Below are 16,340 nucleotides of genomic sequence, written 5' to 3'. Positions count from 1 at the left end.
GTATGATTGCTGTCCTTATAAAAAGAGGAAGTTTGGACAGAGATATTGGCATATGGGCAGAGGGACAAGCAAGGGAAGAGACAGTGAGAAGGTGGCCATCTGCAAGCCAAGGAGAGAGGCCTCAGAAGCAGCCAACCCTGCTGACATTGTCTGGATTTCCAGCCTCCACAGACAATAAAGTTGTTATTGAAGCCACCCAGTGTGTGGTATTTTGTTATGGCAGCCCTAGCAAACTTATACAGGGGGAAAATCATAATTGGTGTAGTAAAAAATGTTTTAGAGATTTCTACTGAAATTTTTAAGTGTAAAATGTCATAACGTCTATAATTTTTAAGTCCTTAAAAAAATAGTGAGGAAAAGGTGGCAAAATGATTGGTAAATTTGGGCAATGGGAATGTGGGTATTAATTATCTTTCTACCTCAAAATTCAAAGAACAAGTTAAAGTTAAAAGAAAGGAAATGTTCAAATGCCGCTGGGAGAAGGAAGCCACCAGGCAGGATGGGGGAGCAGGAGGACAAAGAACCCAGTGGGAAACCCCTGCCTGTTGCAGGACTGAACTCAGCACCCCCATCTTTCAACACATCTCAACTGATAGAGGGAGATTAGAGTGAAACTGCACATTGCACCTGAGAAATTGCCAGCAGCAAGGCTGTGAGAAGGGAACAATTAAAAACGAATTTCGCTTGGCTGTAAAACATTGCTAATTTCCGTCGCTTACATGAACTACTAAACATTTAAGTATAAATACTGTTTAGTGTAGTAATAATTATGCATGCAACTGAAAAATACAGTTGGAAATATATAATTAATTTAAATGTCATAATAATTAATGGAGCTTTTCAATACGTAGCCAGCTTCCTCGTATTGGACAGGCAGTTCTAGTCTTAGCTCAGGCTGCTTGATTCTCTGTCATAACAAGTCTAACAGCTGACACATTTCTCCACGTCAGTCAGTCAACAAATATTGAGCACTTAACGCTGCAAAACTGCTATGCGAGGCACCATGGTGGAGATGAAGAAGAGAAAGCTTACTCAAGGGGTTTACAATCTAATTAGGAAGTTTAATACCCAAACAAAAATATTGTAAAATGTAGAGTAAGGTCTAAGCGCCAGTGACTGGTAGAGACGAGCAGAGGACGGCTTATAGGATAGTTACTTATTCCAGGTAAAAGGTGAGAGGGGTAGCTGTGTGGATGAAGCAAGGATGTCTAATCTCGGAGCAAGGAGATGATGCCTGAATAACACAAGGTCCCATGTGGGAGCAGCAACCTGCAGTGCAGCCAGGGCCCAGCCAGGGCCCAGCCAGAGCCGCAGGGCGGTGTTAACCCACCTGCGCAGGTCCCCGGCTCCTGGGCGACAGCTCAGAGGCAGGACGGGACCGCGGGCAGCTTACACTGAATGCTTACAAGCGTGTGTTATGAAACACAAGGCATATGATGGCTGCGGATGGTTTGTGGCTCCAGGGAAGGTGTGAACAAAGTCTCAGGGAAAACGGGTGACTGATTCCTAAGGCCGCTGGTCTCACGGGGGTTCCTGGGCATTGCAAGCTCCTTTGGTCAAGCAGGTCGAGTGGTAACAAGTGCTCGGTGCTCCCCTGACAGCAGCGGGGGTCCATGCCTCCGTGGGCTGCAGGGCCCGGGGAAGGGGCAGATGGTGCCCACGGTCATCCCGGCTCAGCCTTAAGGAACTGAAGCTGCCCTTCAGGAGTCTGAGGAAAAACTTCGAAAGAGCTGAGACGTGATCCGAGGTCTGACTAGCATCTGCCAGGGGGGAAAGGGGTCAAAACTGAAGTGCAGCCTTCCGACCTCTATGTGGGTCTCAGTAAGGCCTTGCACCCTGGCCCACCCGCCAGCCAAACCACCCCCACGCCCCCCCCCCCCCCTCCCGCCCCTGCAAGCTGCAGTGAAGAGCTCTGCCAAGGGAAGGTTTCATGCAGGGCCAAGCCCCGCGTGGCTTAGCTTCCTCCACGTCAACCAGCTTCAGAATCCAAGCCTCCAAGGTCAGCGCTGGCTACCAGGTTCCCTTTCCTTTCAGGCCTGCTGGAGGAGGGGGAGAGGGCGATGGGGAGAGGCGGGAATGTGGGCCCGAAGGCCTCCTAAGGTCCGTGAAATCATTCGGTCTGGCCCTGCCAAGGGGTGAGTTATTTAAATGTTTGACCAAATATATCAGGCTAATTTTTAAGTTGATAATTTTGTATGGCCCTCAACTGATGTTACAAATATCCAATGGAGACGGGCATGCCTCGATGTGAGGTTGGGGAGGACAAGAAGAGATAAACCAAAGAACTTACATACTTATATGCATAGTCCACGGACACAGGCAATAGGGTAGTGAAGACCTGGGGTGGGGTGGGTAGGGGTTGGGAGGAGGGGAGAAAGGGGGAGAAAATGGGAGATATCTGTAATACTATCAACAATAACAAAATATGTAATGGCTCTTGGCAGGAAAATAGTTCCCCACCCCTGCTTTTGACCCAGTTTCCCACCCTTACTGCCTCCCCCACTCCAAACTCTCCCATTCTGCCCTTGATTCTCATCAGCAATATTATCTTTTTTAAATCACTGTTTTTCAAAGCATGCGCCTGGCTAGCAGCATCACATTGTTTAAAAACTTAGAAAAAATGCAAATTCCCAGGCCCCCTCCTGGGACAGGGGACAGGGGACGGGGACGGGGTGGAGGATGGGGGTGGGGAGAGGTTGGGGGAGGGGACAGGAGGGTCAGAAGTCTACACTGTAAGGAGCCCTCCAGGTGATGGGTCAGTTGCTGAAGTCCATCTGCACGTCCATCTCCCTCCAGGTCTTGAGGAGCAGCCTGGCACTGCCTCAGCCACCGCAGTGGCCCACCTCCCTTCCTGCATATTAATTGAAGTATCCCAGGCCCTGGCCAGTGTGGCTCAGTTGGGTGGGTGGCTCATTAGATTCTGGGTAAAGGCACAAGTAATTTTCGGGAGGCAGCCAATCATGTTTCCCTCTCACATCAGTGTTTCTTCCTCTCTCCCTCTCTCTCTCTAAAAAAAAAGGTAATAACTATTCTTAAAAAACAAACAAAACTATTCTTTAAATAATATATCCCAGCCTGAATCAGCAATGAAGCCTCCTTTTTACCTTTATTCTCACCTCTAACTTCTAATGTCACTGCCCCACCCCCCATCCACACACACTGCTCCTGAGTCATCCCATCTGGATTTCTTAGCAATAGTTATCTTTTACCCTAAAAACGGTGGTCTCCACATTTTCTCCCTTTTATTTCATACACTGTCATCTAAAAAGAATTTAAGCAGCGACCTCCCAAGTGTGTATATTTATATAAAGTATGCACACAGATGGCTGTAGTTATATTTTGCACATTATAAAACTCAAACTGAGAATAGGAAAAATTAGAGATTAGGTAAAATATTTAAATAACAAGTGTGAGGTCTTCATGACGCACCCCAGTGACTCATCGTGTGCAGATTACTTCGGCGATATCAGCTTTGAAGAAATCGAGACGATCGTTGCAAGGACCCCGTTTCCACTGCAGGTTTCCGCACCGGAGACACGTGGGCCCGCTGACCAGGAGCACAAGTTAGATTTTTGCAGCTGTGTGACAGTGAGTGGTTAACGACAGGTTTCAGAGAAGAAGAAAAAAGTGCCAGGTTTGTAGCCTTCGTCAATGTCAGTGGCGTAAATATTCCCACCATGGTGATTTCAAGCTACCAACATGAACGTGAAGTTGGGGGGTGCACAATTGTCTGGAGCAAGCCAGCTCTGGCCAGCTCCGGCCAGCTCCAGCTCTGGGTTTTGTGCCCAAAGCTTCTTGTCAGGTCTATTTTTCAGGTAATTCCCTTTCTTCTAGGGCAGTGGTCGGCAAACTGAGGCTCGCGAGCCACATGCAGCTCTTTTGCCCCTTGAGTGTGGCCACAAAGTTTCAATCGCACTGTACGTGCGTGCCCACATGTGGTATTTTGTGGAAGAGCCACACTCAAGGGGCCACAGTTTGCCAACCACTGTTCTAGGGAACTGGTTTCCTAATTAAGCTTTTTCTAATTAGCTTGCTCCCTTTCAATGTCTCAAAGCCCCTGCTATGGTTGGGATAATTCTTTTTTTTTAAATATATTTTATTGATTTTTTACAGAGAGGAAAGGAGAGGGATAGAAAGCTAGAAACATTGATGGGAGAGAAACATCGATCAGCTGCCTCCTGCACACTCCCTACTGGGGATGTGCCCTCAACCAAGGTACGTGCCCTTGACCGGAATCGAACCTGGGACCCTTGAGTCCGAAGGCTGACGCTTTATCCACTGAGCCAAACTGGTTAGGGCAAGTTGGGGTAATTCTTTAGTCCTTCTGGCTTCAGTGGGGGCCTGCAGGTCTGATACAGGAGCCAGAGGATCACCTGGGATTTGTCCACTTGGGAGAGAGAGTAGGGGGAGAGAGAAACAGGGACAGCCGGGCCTTGGAAGTTCCTACCACCAGGCTCTATGTTGAAGATGTGGGTTTAGCCCGGCCAGCGTGCCCCAGTGGTTGAGCATCAACCTATGAACCAGGAGGTCACGGTTCGATTCCTGGTCAGGGCACACGCCTGGGTTACAGGCTCAATCCCCAGTAGGGGGTGTGCAGGAGGCAGCCAATCAAGGATTCTCTCTCATCATCGATGTTTCTATCTCTTTCTCCCTCTCCCTTCCTTTCTGAATTCAGTAAAAATATATTTTAAATAAAGATGTGGGTTTATGCAAATTCACCACCTATGTAGGAGACGCTGGGATTTAGACCTCTCCAAGATCCATGCTCCTTAACTCCAATAGCTTTTGCTTCCTGCTGCCCCTTCCCCACCTGAAAACCCCAAACCTGACATTTGAACTTTTAGAGCCAAATGAAAGTAAAGAGTGTTTATTAATGTGAGTATCACTAATGTGGATGGAGGATGTACTAGGTGCCAGGCACAGTTGCAACCGCTTTCTATGGTAGGTACCGGTAGTAGTCCCATCTTGCAGATCAGGAAACAGGTTTGGGGAGGTTAGACAACTGCCCAAGGTCACACAGCTAATAAGAAGTAAGACTTGGATTTGAACCCACTCAGGCTGCCCTGCTTACAGTGACTCACGCTCTCCTACTGACCTCTGACCTCTGCGGTCCGACGTCCTCGCGGTGGCTGGCACTGAGCTGGGCTCCGCGGCGGGTAGAAAACCCAGAGAAGTGTGGCCCTGTCCTCAAGATGCATTCGGAAAGCTCACAGGCTCCTCAGGAAAGCAAGACTAACGAAAGTGAAGTAATTAGACCATCTTAGCAGACAGCCTGTAATTAGCTGTAATGTAATATCCCCCACGGCGTGGAGAAGTGCTGCCTGGCGGAGGTGGAGACCTAACCTCTGCCCCCGGAGCTATAATCACTCTTTTAAAAACCCAGAATCTAGGTCAGACGGGCCCTCAGCCTGCAGTCGGGTACTGCATTCTCACCCCCAAGGAATCCCACCTGACCAAACGACATAGCCATAAAGCTACATAAAGCTGCGTCGTGTGCACAGTTTTCCCAGTTTTCTCAGACTAATGAGAAAATATTTTTAAACCTCTTTTTAAAAGGTCTTGGTTCTCATTAGCCATAAAAGTCCTAAGTCAGCTCTGGCCCTTCACCAGCCTCTCCCTCTGCTAGTATCAATTCTCCAAAGTCACCCACAGGGCTCCATCCTAGACGGACAAGGTGGATAGAAAATTAGATATGCCTGAAGAAAGAGAACATTAGAAGTCTAGGCTTGTTCCTGTTCCCATTGCTGTGGAATAAACTACACCCAAATTCAGTGACTTAGAACAGCAGCCATTTCTTATCTTTCACAATTTCTTGCCTGGGTGAGTGTATTAGTGTGCTATGGCTGCCATAGCAAAGGACCACAGACTGGGTGGTTTAAACAACAGAAATCTACATTGTCCCACAGTTTTGGAAGCTAGAGGTCTAAGACCAAGGTGTTAGCAGGAAGGGTTGATCTCTTCTGAGGCCCAAGATGAAGCCGCTCATGCTAAGACCCACATCAGCAAACCAAATCTCATTTCAGTTTCTGTGCTCAGCTGTCCCAGAAAAGGAAGCCCTGGGTCAACCCATCAGGGCTTGGCTGCTTAGTACAGGTTGTCTGGCCTGGCTCTCCTCCAAATAAGCAAAGTAACCCAACCAGGAAATGCCCAGTATAACGTTGTGTCCTCCTACAATTCTTTGGAGCCCCTTTCTATCTGCTAGATTGGACGCTGCCTGATTCATGTATCATTAAATAAAAACCTACCAGATCAGTAAATGGTCCAGGGAAATTTTTCTTTAACAGGCTTGTATGTATTCTCCACATGTCTTCACACGGTCTTCCCTCTGTGTGTCTATCTCTTCCTGTAAGGACACCAGTCACAGTGGTGGAAGGCCCACCTCTATAACCTCATTTTACCTGAATCACCTCTCTACAAGCTCCATCACCGAATGCACTCACATTCTGTGGTACTGGGAGTGTGGGGTCGGGGGTGTTACAATTTCAACATGTGCATTTGAGGCGATATAATTTAGGCTATAACAGTAAGGTTTTTTGTTCCTTGTGCAAGTACTGCTGCCACTGAGTGGGACTCAGTTGGCAGATGGGCTGATTGGGAGCCTCCAGAATGGCTTCAGTCACATGTCTGGTGCCTCGGGAAGGGTGCTGGGAAGCTGGGCCCGGCTGTGCCGGTTCACAGCGGAGCCTTCACACGACCTCTCCGTCTGGCTGTCTTTGGATAATCAGATATTCTACATGGTGGCTGGTGACTCAAGAGAGCTGGGCAAGACCTTTAAAGATCTAGCCTCAAAAGTCACATGGCACCACCTCTGTCATGCTCTATCGGTCAGATCAATCACAAATCTGCCCCGATTTGAGGGGAGGTAACATGGGCCATTCACATGGACCCCCCACCTCTCAATGGGAGGAGACTCAAAGAATTTGGGGCCATTGTTTTAAACTGCCGCGATTGCTTACAGTTCAGCCACATTATCCACAAAACTTCATCTTGTCCCAGATGAAAAGAGTTTAATAAACACCACAGTTATTCTCAACCCTCTGGGTTCCTCTCTGCTTCTTGAGGAATGGTGGAGGTGGCTCAGGGTTATAAGAACCAATGGTCCCTCTCTGGCCCTGACCTGCCATATGACCTCATTAATCCTTCAGACTCTTTTCTATTGGTCTAAACCCTAAGACCTGTGGGTCCTTCTTCACTAACTTGGCTGCTATGCCAGTTCCTGACTTCCTTCCGTCTCCATCTCACCCCATCTCTTCTTCATGATCCCTTCATTGTCCTTTGTGAGCTATTTTCTGGGCTCAGACTTCTCACTCCTGCACCTCAGAGCTACCGTTTAGTATCTTGCATTCCACTTGCTCTCTCTCAGTCTTTTTGTTATAAAAATTGGAATTCAGGTATGTCTGACCCAGACGGGACAGGCCTGCCAGAAAACTACTTTCTAGAGAGACTGGAAATCCCAGAGGGAAGCCTCCCTAAGAGAACACAGCGGGCGCTGGCAGACTGTCTGAGGAGCAATGCCTCGGTTCTCAGAATCTGTCGTCAGAGCCTGTCAGACCCTGAATGACAGTGTCTCTCAGATACATCCCAGCTCACATCGCTTAGACACAATCTGAACCCTGGTTCCTGGTGAGACACGGGGCTTGAAATAAAAACTGAAAGGTCTGTTCCCCTCCCTGATTTAAGACTCCTTGTAACCAAGTGTATCCCTGAGAAAGGGGCTATTCTTCCCTGTTTCCGGGAAGAGGGGTTCCCAGGCACCCTGTGAGATGCCTGTTTTCAGGGGCATAAAGACTCCACCAAAGAGTGAACCAAATGGGGGGATTCCAAGGAATCACCAGAAGAGAATGTTCCAGGGGCAGGGAGCCCACACCAATGGTTAGGGGCACCAGGGAATGACACACCTTTGTTTCTACAGAGGAGGCCTGGGAAACTCAAGTAGAGAAAAATCATCGCTCTGCTCCTCCTTCTGCCCTGGCTCCCTTTTCCACCCCCTGGTGGCCAGTGTGTCCTGGCCCGGTGGTCTCCCTCGCATGCTACCAGCAAGCTCCTTCCATGAAGCAAGCCAGTTCTACCTCTTGTACCCTCATGCACTGGGCGTTGTCTGAACTCCGTTTCTGTAAATTGTGAGTTACACCACCTGCACATTAACTTCACAGGCTGCTTTAAGAAGCAACATTTTTAAAATGAATCACTGTGTAAATATAAGCATCCTAACTAACCTGTCTTTGAATATCTCCTTTGGGACTTCACAGGGCAAAGAACAATTTTAACAGCAACTTGTAGACTTCACCTTCACCTATGTATATCGCTCTTTCCCTGCCACAATGTAGACCTTTTGAATGCAGCGACGGGGTCTTAGGTATCTTCATATTCCCTCATGCACCAACTGCAGAGCTTAGCAAACCACTTGGACTTAACAAATCATTAATAACTAACTTAATTTTAAAACCAAACCACCCTGTTCTTCCTCATCATGAGGCATCTCTTTAATTCATAACCAACCACCTTTATCTCTTTTCTGGATTAAGGCATAGCATTAATGATCAATGATTAAGTTTCGCTTTCACCTCTGTGGGACCATGGGGCTGCAATTGTTTCTTTCCCTAGTGACTGACCTTTCTGATTCTTCTGATCAGAGGTTGTGAGTGTGAATCACACGCTCCCTACTCCTGCGCACAGAGCAGTTTCTGCAGGGTCTGGGAGCAGCACGCCGGAACTGCTCACTTGACCTCAGCACAACCGCAGATCTGGCTGCTGCTGGCTGCCTCTGCAGAGGCCTCTCAATCCAAGTGGATTAAGACTGGCTGGGTCTTCAGAGAAAGGCACACTGTCAAGTCTGCTTCTGGCTGTCTTCCCAGGGGGTGATAGCAGTGGGGGTTTAGGAAGTGAGCACTGGGCCGAGTGCTGCCATTTTCCTTCATAGGCAAACATTCCCTTCTTCCTTCAACACAACTAAAACGAAAGTCCTTTCAGCTCTCATTTTAGATGTCTACCATCGCAGCAGTGACTCATTCTTCCCCTCTCCTGGCAGATATCTGAGGGGTATTTGCGGTGGGAGGGTGGGGAGTGGGGAGGTAATGTGGGGGAGGAGTTGTTGGGGTGCTCCCATTTTGAATGGTCTTAAAAAAAAATCCTTACTTCTGTTCAAAGATCTTGAGTTAAAACAGGAGCTACCTGAGAGTTAATTTAATCTAATTAAATGTACTACATAGATACTAGTCACCCAGGTCTTTAAAAAAACCTGGGGGTTGGAGGGGGCGTGCAGGAGACAGCTGATCAGTGATTCTTTCTCATCATTGATGTTTCTATCTCTCCCCCCCCCCCCCCCCGCCACCTTCCTCTCTGAAATCAATAAAAAAATATTTTTAAAAAATCCTGGGCTCCTTCTTAAGTGTGTAGTACCATGGAAAGAAAATGACAGGAAGGCCCTGGTTGAACTTGAACAGGATAACTCTGCTCCAGTTATGACCATGCACCCAGACTCATTTGCATAGATGAGTCATTATGGGTGAGTCTGGACCATGTACCCCCGGCTCATTTGCATAGGACAAGGAGTCCCAGGTTGTCAGTGACATGCTAATTGGGTACTAATCTACTTTTTCCATGCAAACACATTTCTCGGGCCTGTACAATTGATGATGTGGGGGATATTCTCTACGTGGGTGACCCAAAGCCACTTCAAACTCACCATGTTCAAAGCTGAACTCAGCATTTCCACCCCAAACCTGCTCATTCCCTTGTGCTTTCTATTTCAGTTGATGGCACCCCATCTACACAGTCATCCAAGTTAGAAACCTGGAAGTCGTTCTTAATGCCTAGTTTTTCTCCACCACTACACCAAACATCCAATTGCCAAGTTCTTTAACTTTTGGAACCTTTCCCACTTCCACATCCCCAATGCCCTCGCCCAGATGCAAGCTCTCATCATCTCTCACTTGGAATACTGCCATTGCCTCCCCAGGAGCCCTTGGAATGATCCACCTAAAATTCAAATCTGTACGTGTTGTTATTTCCTTAAGTCATGTCTGTAGTTCCCCTAAATCTATAAAAGAGAGTCCGAAGGTTTTTAACAGTGGTGCTTCATCTGGCACTCAAGATCCTCCACCTGCATAGGGCCTGCCTACATCTTCAGTCATGTGTCTCTTCATTCACGTTTGTACTTTATGCATCTGCCACCACAAATTGATCATTGTTTTTCCTTTGGTACTTGGCTGGAGTATACCTGGTATTATCTAAAAGATTTCCTATTCTACTTAGGATACTCTTTTCCTGGACTTTCACTAGAGAGAGAAGAATTGGGGGGGTGGGTTTTCTTGGTCTTTGCCTGTGGGGGTTTCCAGGTTGATGGTGTCTCTGCCACCCTGCAATTTGGGACACAGGAAAAAGGAAAAGCCAGGGAACTCACCATGGTGTTGTTCCCCAAGTCCTGAGGTTCAAGGCAGTACACCTTTGTCCTTCCACCTTTCAGCATCTTCCTGTGTTTGTTGTGTTACATCTGGGAAGTTCTTCGCTATAAGAGAAGGGCTACTGAGAAATGCAGCTATTCTATCTTGGCCGGGACAAAAGTCCACCAATTAAGCTATAATGAATAAATCAAAGGGGCTGCTTGAGAAAGTTATAGCCCAGCTGGGTAGTTTGAAGGATGTATTATCCTCTATTTTGGAGAATATTGAAGAGAAAAACCCTGCTCTGGGGTTTGGGGATATACTATGAATATCAGAGTGATGAAGAGTTATTCTCTAGCAAATTCCAGAGAGGAGTTTATCGGAGAAAACCCTATAAAACTGAACACTGTTTTATGAAGAGTCTGGGAAGAGAGAGTGGGCTGGGATCAATCAGACTGTCTTAATAAGGCTAACCAGAGACCATCACCACAGTAATCAGTCTTATCTCTACTGAAGGTAAAAAAAAAAACACACCTCTAAGGCAGTGGTTCTCAACCTGTGGGTCGCGACCCCTTTGGGGGTCGAACGACCCTTTCACAAGGGTCGCCTAAATACATCCTGCATATCAGATATTTACATTACAATTCATAACAGTAGCAAAATTACAGTTATGAAGTAGCAACGAAAATAATTTTAAGGTTGGGGGTCACCACAACATGAGGAACTGTATTAAAGGGCCTCGGCATTCAGAAGGTTGAGAACCACTGCTCTAAGGCATCCCCAGATGAGCTTCATTAACTCCCCTTGTGGAAGGGAGGCTGAAAATCTACATAGGGACAGTTTAAGTTCTCATATAGTAACAGCCACACACGTCCAGCCACTAATAAAAGAGACTTCAAGTTGGCAACTTTGGGCAACAGTATGCAGCAGCCTTTAATTGGACAAGAAAACAAGAAGCTATGAGCAAGGACTGTGTAGTCCAGAAGGAAGGCATAGTTTGGGAAGTCCCCTACTTAGACTCTAGTATGGACTGTATTCAGGATCCCTCCTTCTTCCCCTCTGCCCATGTCCTGTGGCTAGAAATGGCTTGTTAGGAAGGATAGAAGAGGAAGAAGTTAGTTACTTCTTAGAGGTGACATGATCACCCCTATCCAGACACTGAAAGAGTGCCAAGGCTGCACCCCACTCTTTGGCAAGGACTTTGAGAGTTTTGAAGTAGGGAATCCTGAAATATATTGAATTAAAATGGAACACAGTGGTCCATCTGATATTTTCCCCTTTAAATCCCAAGTTGGAGTTACAAATGTAATTATGATTCTATGAATTAATGAATTCTGCACTGAAAGAATTTTCTCTTTCATATTCCCTTCCCACCTGGAAACTTATTAATGGTTCACTCTTGGACTTTTATGACCCATATTCTACCATCTCACTGCAGACTTAGATAGCCTAAAAGTGGTAAGAGGCAAGTTCATAGATCTGGATAATCTGATATACTCCCTCATTTTCCAGGTAACGAAACTGAAGTATAAGGTGAATTTCTCAAGGTTGTTTAACAAGTCAGTCCTATCTCAAAACTAGGCCTTCCCACTTTGAATTACCAAACCCTCCTAGCCCAAGAAACAGTGAAACTTTCTCTTTCCTATTCATGAATCTTCTTAGTGGCATATTACACAGGGAGACTTTGACATCTCCTAACAACCTCTGAAGCATCTGCTGTTGGCCTGGTGATGGGAAACATGCCAGGAAATAAACGTTTATTTATTTGTATATGAATAATTGAGGAGTCGGGCAATCTGTCAGCAAATGGTAGACAAGTAGAACAGACAAAAAGCACATGGGAACCCTCCAGTCAGAAAGAATATTTCCTGAGAAATACAGAAACTCACTCTCCCCACCGCAGCCACCATGGGGAGGGGCTTCAGAACCCACTGGGCATCGGAGAGACAGGTGTTAGCTCATCGCCGCAGCGCCAGGACCCAAAGGCAACTCCCACAAGCAGAAAAGGAGGAACTGGTCCTAAAACTGAGGCAGAAGCAGTGATTTGCTTTTGTGTTCAGAGTGAAGGGCTCTCATGAGGCAGAGACAGAGCTGTCCCCACAAAGGGAAGAAGTGTTTGGGGGGTTTTTGTTTGTTGTTAGTTAGCCTTTATATTTTTTGAAGCAGTAAGTCGTGGTGAAAGACCTCTACATAGGCAGGTCATTCTCATCTTTGGGCCACACTTCTCTTAGTCAAAGGGCATAAACCACCTTTTTCTGACCTATATGAAGAATCAAATTAGACATGTGTTTGCTCATGGACCACATGCAAGGCACATGCAAGTGTTTCTCACTCTTGGAAATAAAGATGAATTCAACAGGAGCTTAGCATCTGGAGAGGGTCAGGCTGCACACACCATTAGCCTTATCTCCAGGCAGGAGGTAAAAAGTGATGCTATGAGATAAAGGATGAAGGACAGGAGAAATTCAAAGGAGAGTTCATTCCTAACATGGACAATGAAGGAGCATCCACGTTTTCCGAGGAAATGACATTTCTTAGACATTTAGAGAAGGAATAAAACATCCCAGGTAGGGGCAGGCATGCTGAGTCTGAGAAGGGAAGCTACTGCAAGAGATTCGTTCCACAGGAGAAAGAAAGAAACTGAGTTTTTAAAAAAAAGTTTCTAGAATCTGGCTCATGCCACAGGGCTTGGGGAGATTTGGTTGTTTATTTGTTTCCTTTTGCTTTAAATACACTCTTAAGCTCCCATTGGTCTCCTCTCCCCTGGAGCCTGGGATGGATGGGGCCGGGGGGGGGGGGGGCGGGGGGGCAATCAAAAGAACACCAGCACTTAAAGCTGTTTGAACTCACCTCTAAAAATATTTCGGGACAGAAAGTGTGCCAGCATTGAAATATATCCACCATGTCCGTCTCTTTAAAAGTCACTATTTTGATTTCCATTTTCTTGCCTGCATGCCATGGGACCCTGTTGCTAAGAGCCCAGGGCCCATCAGCTTTTTCAGTTTCCCTTCCACTGTCTCCTTCCAGAGCATTTAAAGGGCCAGCTGCACAGACTTGCTGTGGTGGAAGGAGTGGGACTTGCTGCATCGAAGATATCTGTGCGATGTGACTGGGGCGAGGAATGGCTGCCCACTGGGCAGTTGGGTGAAGGGGTTGGCAGCAGCAGGAGCAAAGTGTCTGAGCAGGACCAGGTGCCACCTACTTCTCTGCCATTTTCCAGACCTGCTCCTGACCCCTCACCTCCCCTCCTCTCAACCAGTACCAGTGAAAAGGGGAGAGGGGGGTGTGGCTCCACAACAGAGCCCTGGATGTGCTCACTCTGGGAGTTCCTCTTCCTCCTCCTCATCTGTGCTTCACCCAGATTCATGTTGGACGGATCCCATGCTGAGGGAGGATCTCTCTGAGCGTGTGTGGGGGATAAATTTGGAGAAGGCTCTAGGCCTGTCAGCACAGATGAACCCAGGAAGGGCCCACTGCTAAGTGGGAGAGACATCCAAAGGCACCCTGCCATGCTCAGGGGCCTCGGGGTGGAAATGGCCTGCTCCAGGTCTCCTCGGTGACAGAACTGGGACTCTTCACTGCTGTACAGCTGGAAGCATGGACCAGATTCTAAGACATAGTGATGGAAATACTTTGTTTCTACCAACTGGCAACAGATCAGATCTAGAAAATAAAATGCACACTGAAGCACAGAGCTCACCAGTTAACCAGATTGAAACACCTCCTAAAAGAGGAGGGGACCACAGAGAAGTGGAGGTGATAGAGCCGCTGTGGTTCCAAGAAGCTGACTTTCCTGTGTGATCCTGTGGCTTGTAGGCAGAAAGACCTTCACCTCTCTCAGGGCTTCTGCAGGGAGATCCCCACTGGGCTTGTGGAAACAGCCTGGATTTCACGGTGGATATCCTACACAAGGTGCTCTTCAAAACTGAGGAAACCAGCCTTTGGAAAAGTTAAAAATAAAAGGAGTAATATTAATATAAATATTATACCCTATATAATAAAAGCCTAGATGGCATCACGCAACGTCATCACAAGATGGCCACCACAAGATGGCCATCAAGGGAGGGCATTTGTGGGTGATCAGGCTGGCAGGGGAGGGCAGTTGGGGGCAATTGGGCTGGCAGGGGAGGGCAGTTGGAGGCAAGATCAGGCCAGCAGCGGAGGGCAGTTGGGGGGGACCAGGCCTGCAGGGGAGGGCAGTTAGGTGTCAATCAGGCTGGCAGGCAGAAGAGTGGTTAGGAGCCAGGTGTCCCGGATTATGAGAGGGATGTCCGACTGCTGGTTTAGGCCTGATCCCACAGGGATCCTAGATTGGAGAGGGTGCAGGCTGGGCTGAGGGACACCCCCCCTTACATGAATTTCGTGCACCAGGCCTCTAGTATTGTTTATAAATAAACACACATTTTTATATATACATATATAAATAGAAATATAGCAAATGTATAAAATATTCAAGAAATGGTAAATATCAAGTTTACCTCTAGTAAAAAACATAGTTACTTCCAGAGGTGGCATAAGGTTAATTGAATCAAGAAGAAATACACAAGAGGTTTCCATGACATCTGTAGGATTTTCTTTATTAAACATCATGGTAAGTATATGGGTGCTCATTATATTATTGTGTATACTGGAGGCCCGATGCATGAAATTCATGCAAAAGAAGGCCTTCCTTCCGCTGGCTGCTGGCACCGGCTTCCCTCTGGCACCCAGAACCTGGGCTTCCCTCCCAGCTCCAGCTTCATCTGGAAGGTCGTCCAGAAGGATGTTCAGTCTAATTAGCATATTACACTTTTATTATTATAGATGCTTGAAATGAAATGTTTTTAGAACATTTGAATATGGTTCATTTAAAATAATTTGAGATATAGTTCTCATACTGAAATTCAGCCATTTAAAGTGTATGATTCAATGGTTTTTAGTATATTCACAGAGCTGTACAACCATCACCACAATCTAATTTTATAACAGATTCCTCACCACCAGAAGAAACATCATACCCACTAGCAGTGAATCACCATGCCTTCCTCCCAACCACCACCCTACTTCCTGTCTCTACAAATGTACCTATTCTAGATAACTCATATAGATTCATCCATATTGTAGCAAGTATCAACATGTCACTCCTTGTGGCTGATTAATATTATACTGTACAGATTTACCACATTTTACTTATCCTTTTATCAATTGATATATATTTGGGTTGTTTCCTCTTTTCCTATTAGGAATCATGCTGTTATAAACACTCATGTACAGATTTTTGTGTGGACATAATTTCAAATTTCTTTTGGGTATCTACCTAGGAGTAAAATCTTTGAGCCCTACAGTAACTCTATGTTTAAATTTTTGTGGCACTACCAGATTGCTTCTGAAAATGGCTGTATCCTTGTACATTCCCGCCAGCAATGAGGTTTCCAGTTTCTCCACATTCTCACCAATACTTGTTATTGTCTTTTCAATTTTAGTCATTTCAGTGGGTGTGAAGTGGCATCTCATTGTGGGTTTGATTTTCACTTCCCGAATGGCTAATAACATTGAGCACCTTTTCATGTGCCATTGGCCATTTGTATGTCCTTTATGTAGAAATATCTATTCAAATTCTTTGCCTATTTTAATTGGGCTTTTTGTCTTCTTTTTTTTTTTCATGAATTTGCGTGTCATCCTTGCACAGGGGCCATGCTAATCTTCTCTGTATCATTCAAATTTTAGTATATGTGCTGCCGAAGGGAGCAACAGGGCTTTTTGTCTTTTGAGTACTGAGTTGTAAGACTTATTTATATATTCTGAATACAAATCCTTTTTCAAATATATAATTTACAAATATTTTCCCCTATTCTATAGGTTGTCTTTTCACTTTATCAGTGGTGTTCTTTGAAGCACAAAACTTTGTAATTTTAATGAAGCTAAATTTATTTATTTGTTTTTGCTGCTCATGCTCTTACTGCCATGTCTAAAAAATGA

General features: G+C 46.2%; 1 non-coding gene across 1 annotated transcript; it reads right to left on the bottom strand.

Moving 5' to 3' along the window:
• Positions 1-16,005: 16,005 nt before the first annotated feature.
• On the bottom strand, positions 16,006-16,112 carry LOC139004553 (U6 spliceosomal RNA). Its single transcript, XR_011470430.1, has one exon. It is a non-coding gene; the product is annotated as a U6 spliceosomal RNA (small nuclear RNA).
• Positions 16,113-16,340: the final 228 nt, after the last annotated feature.

Source organism: Myotis yumanensis, unplaced genomic scaffold (assembly GCF_028538775.1).
Source record: "Myotis yumanensis isolate MYYU_CA2020_CCGP unplaced genomic scaffold, mMyoYum1.0.hap1 SCAF_2, whole genome shotgun sequence".
NCBI lineage: Eukaryota > Metazoa > Chordata > Mammalia > Chiroptera > Vespertilionidae > Myotis > Myotis yumanensis.
This window is presented reverse-complemented; position numbering and strand designations above follow the sequence as displayed.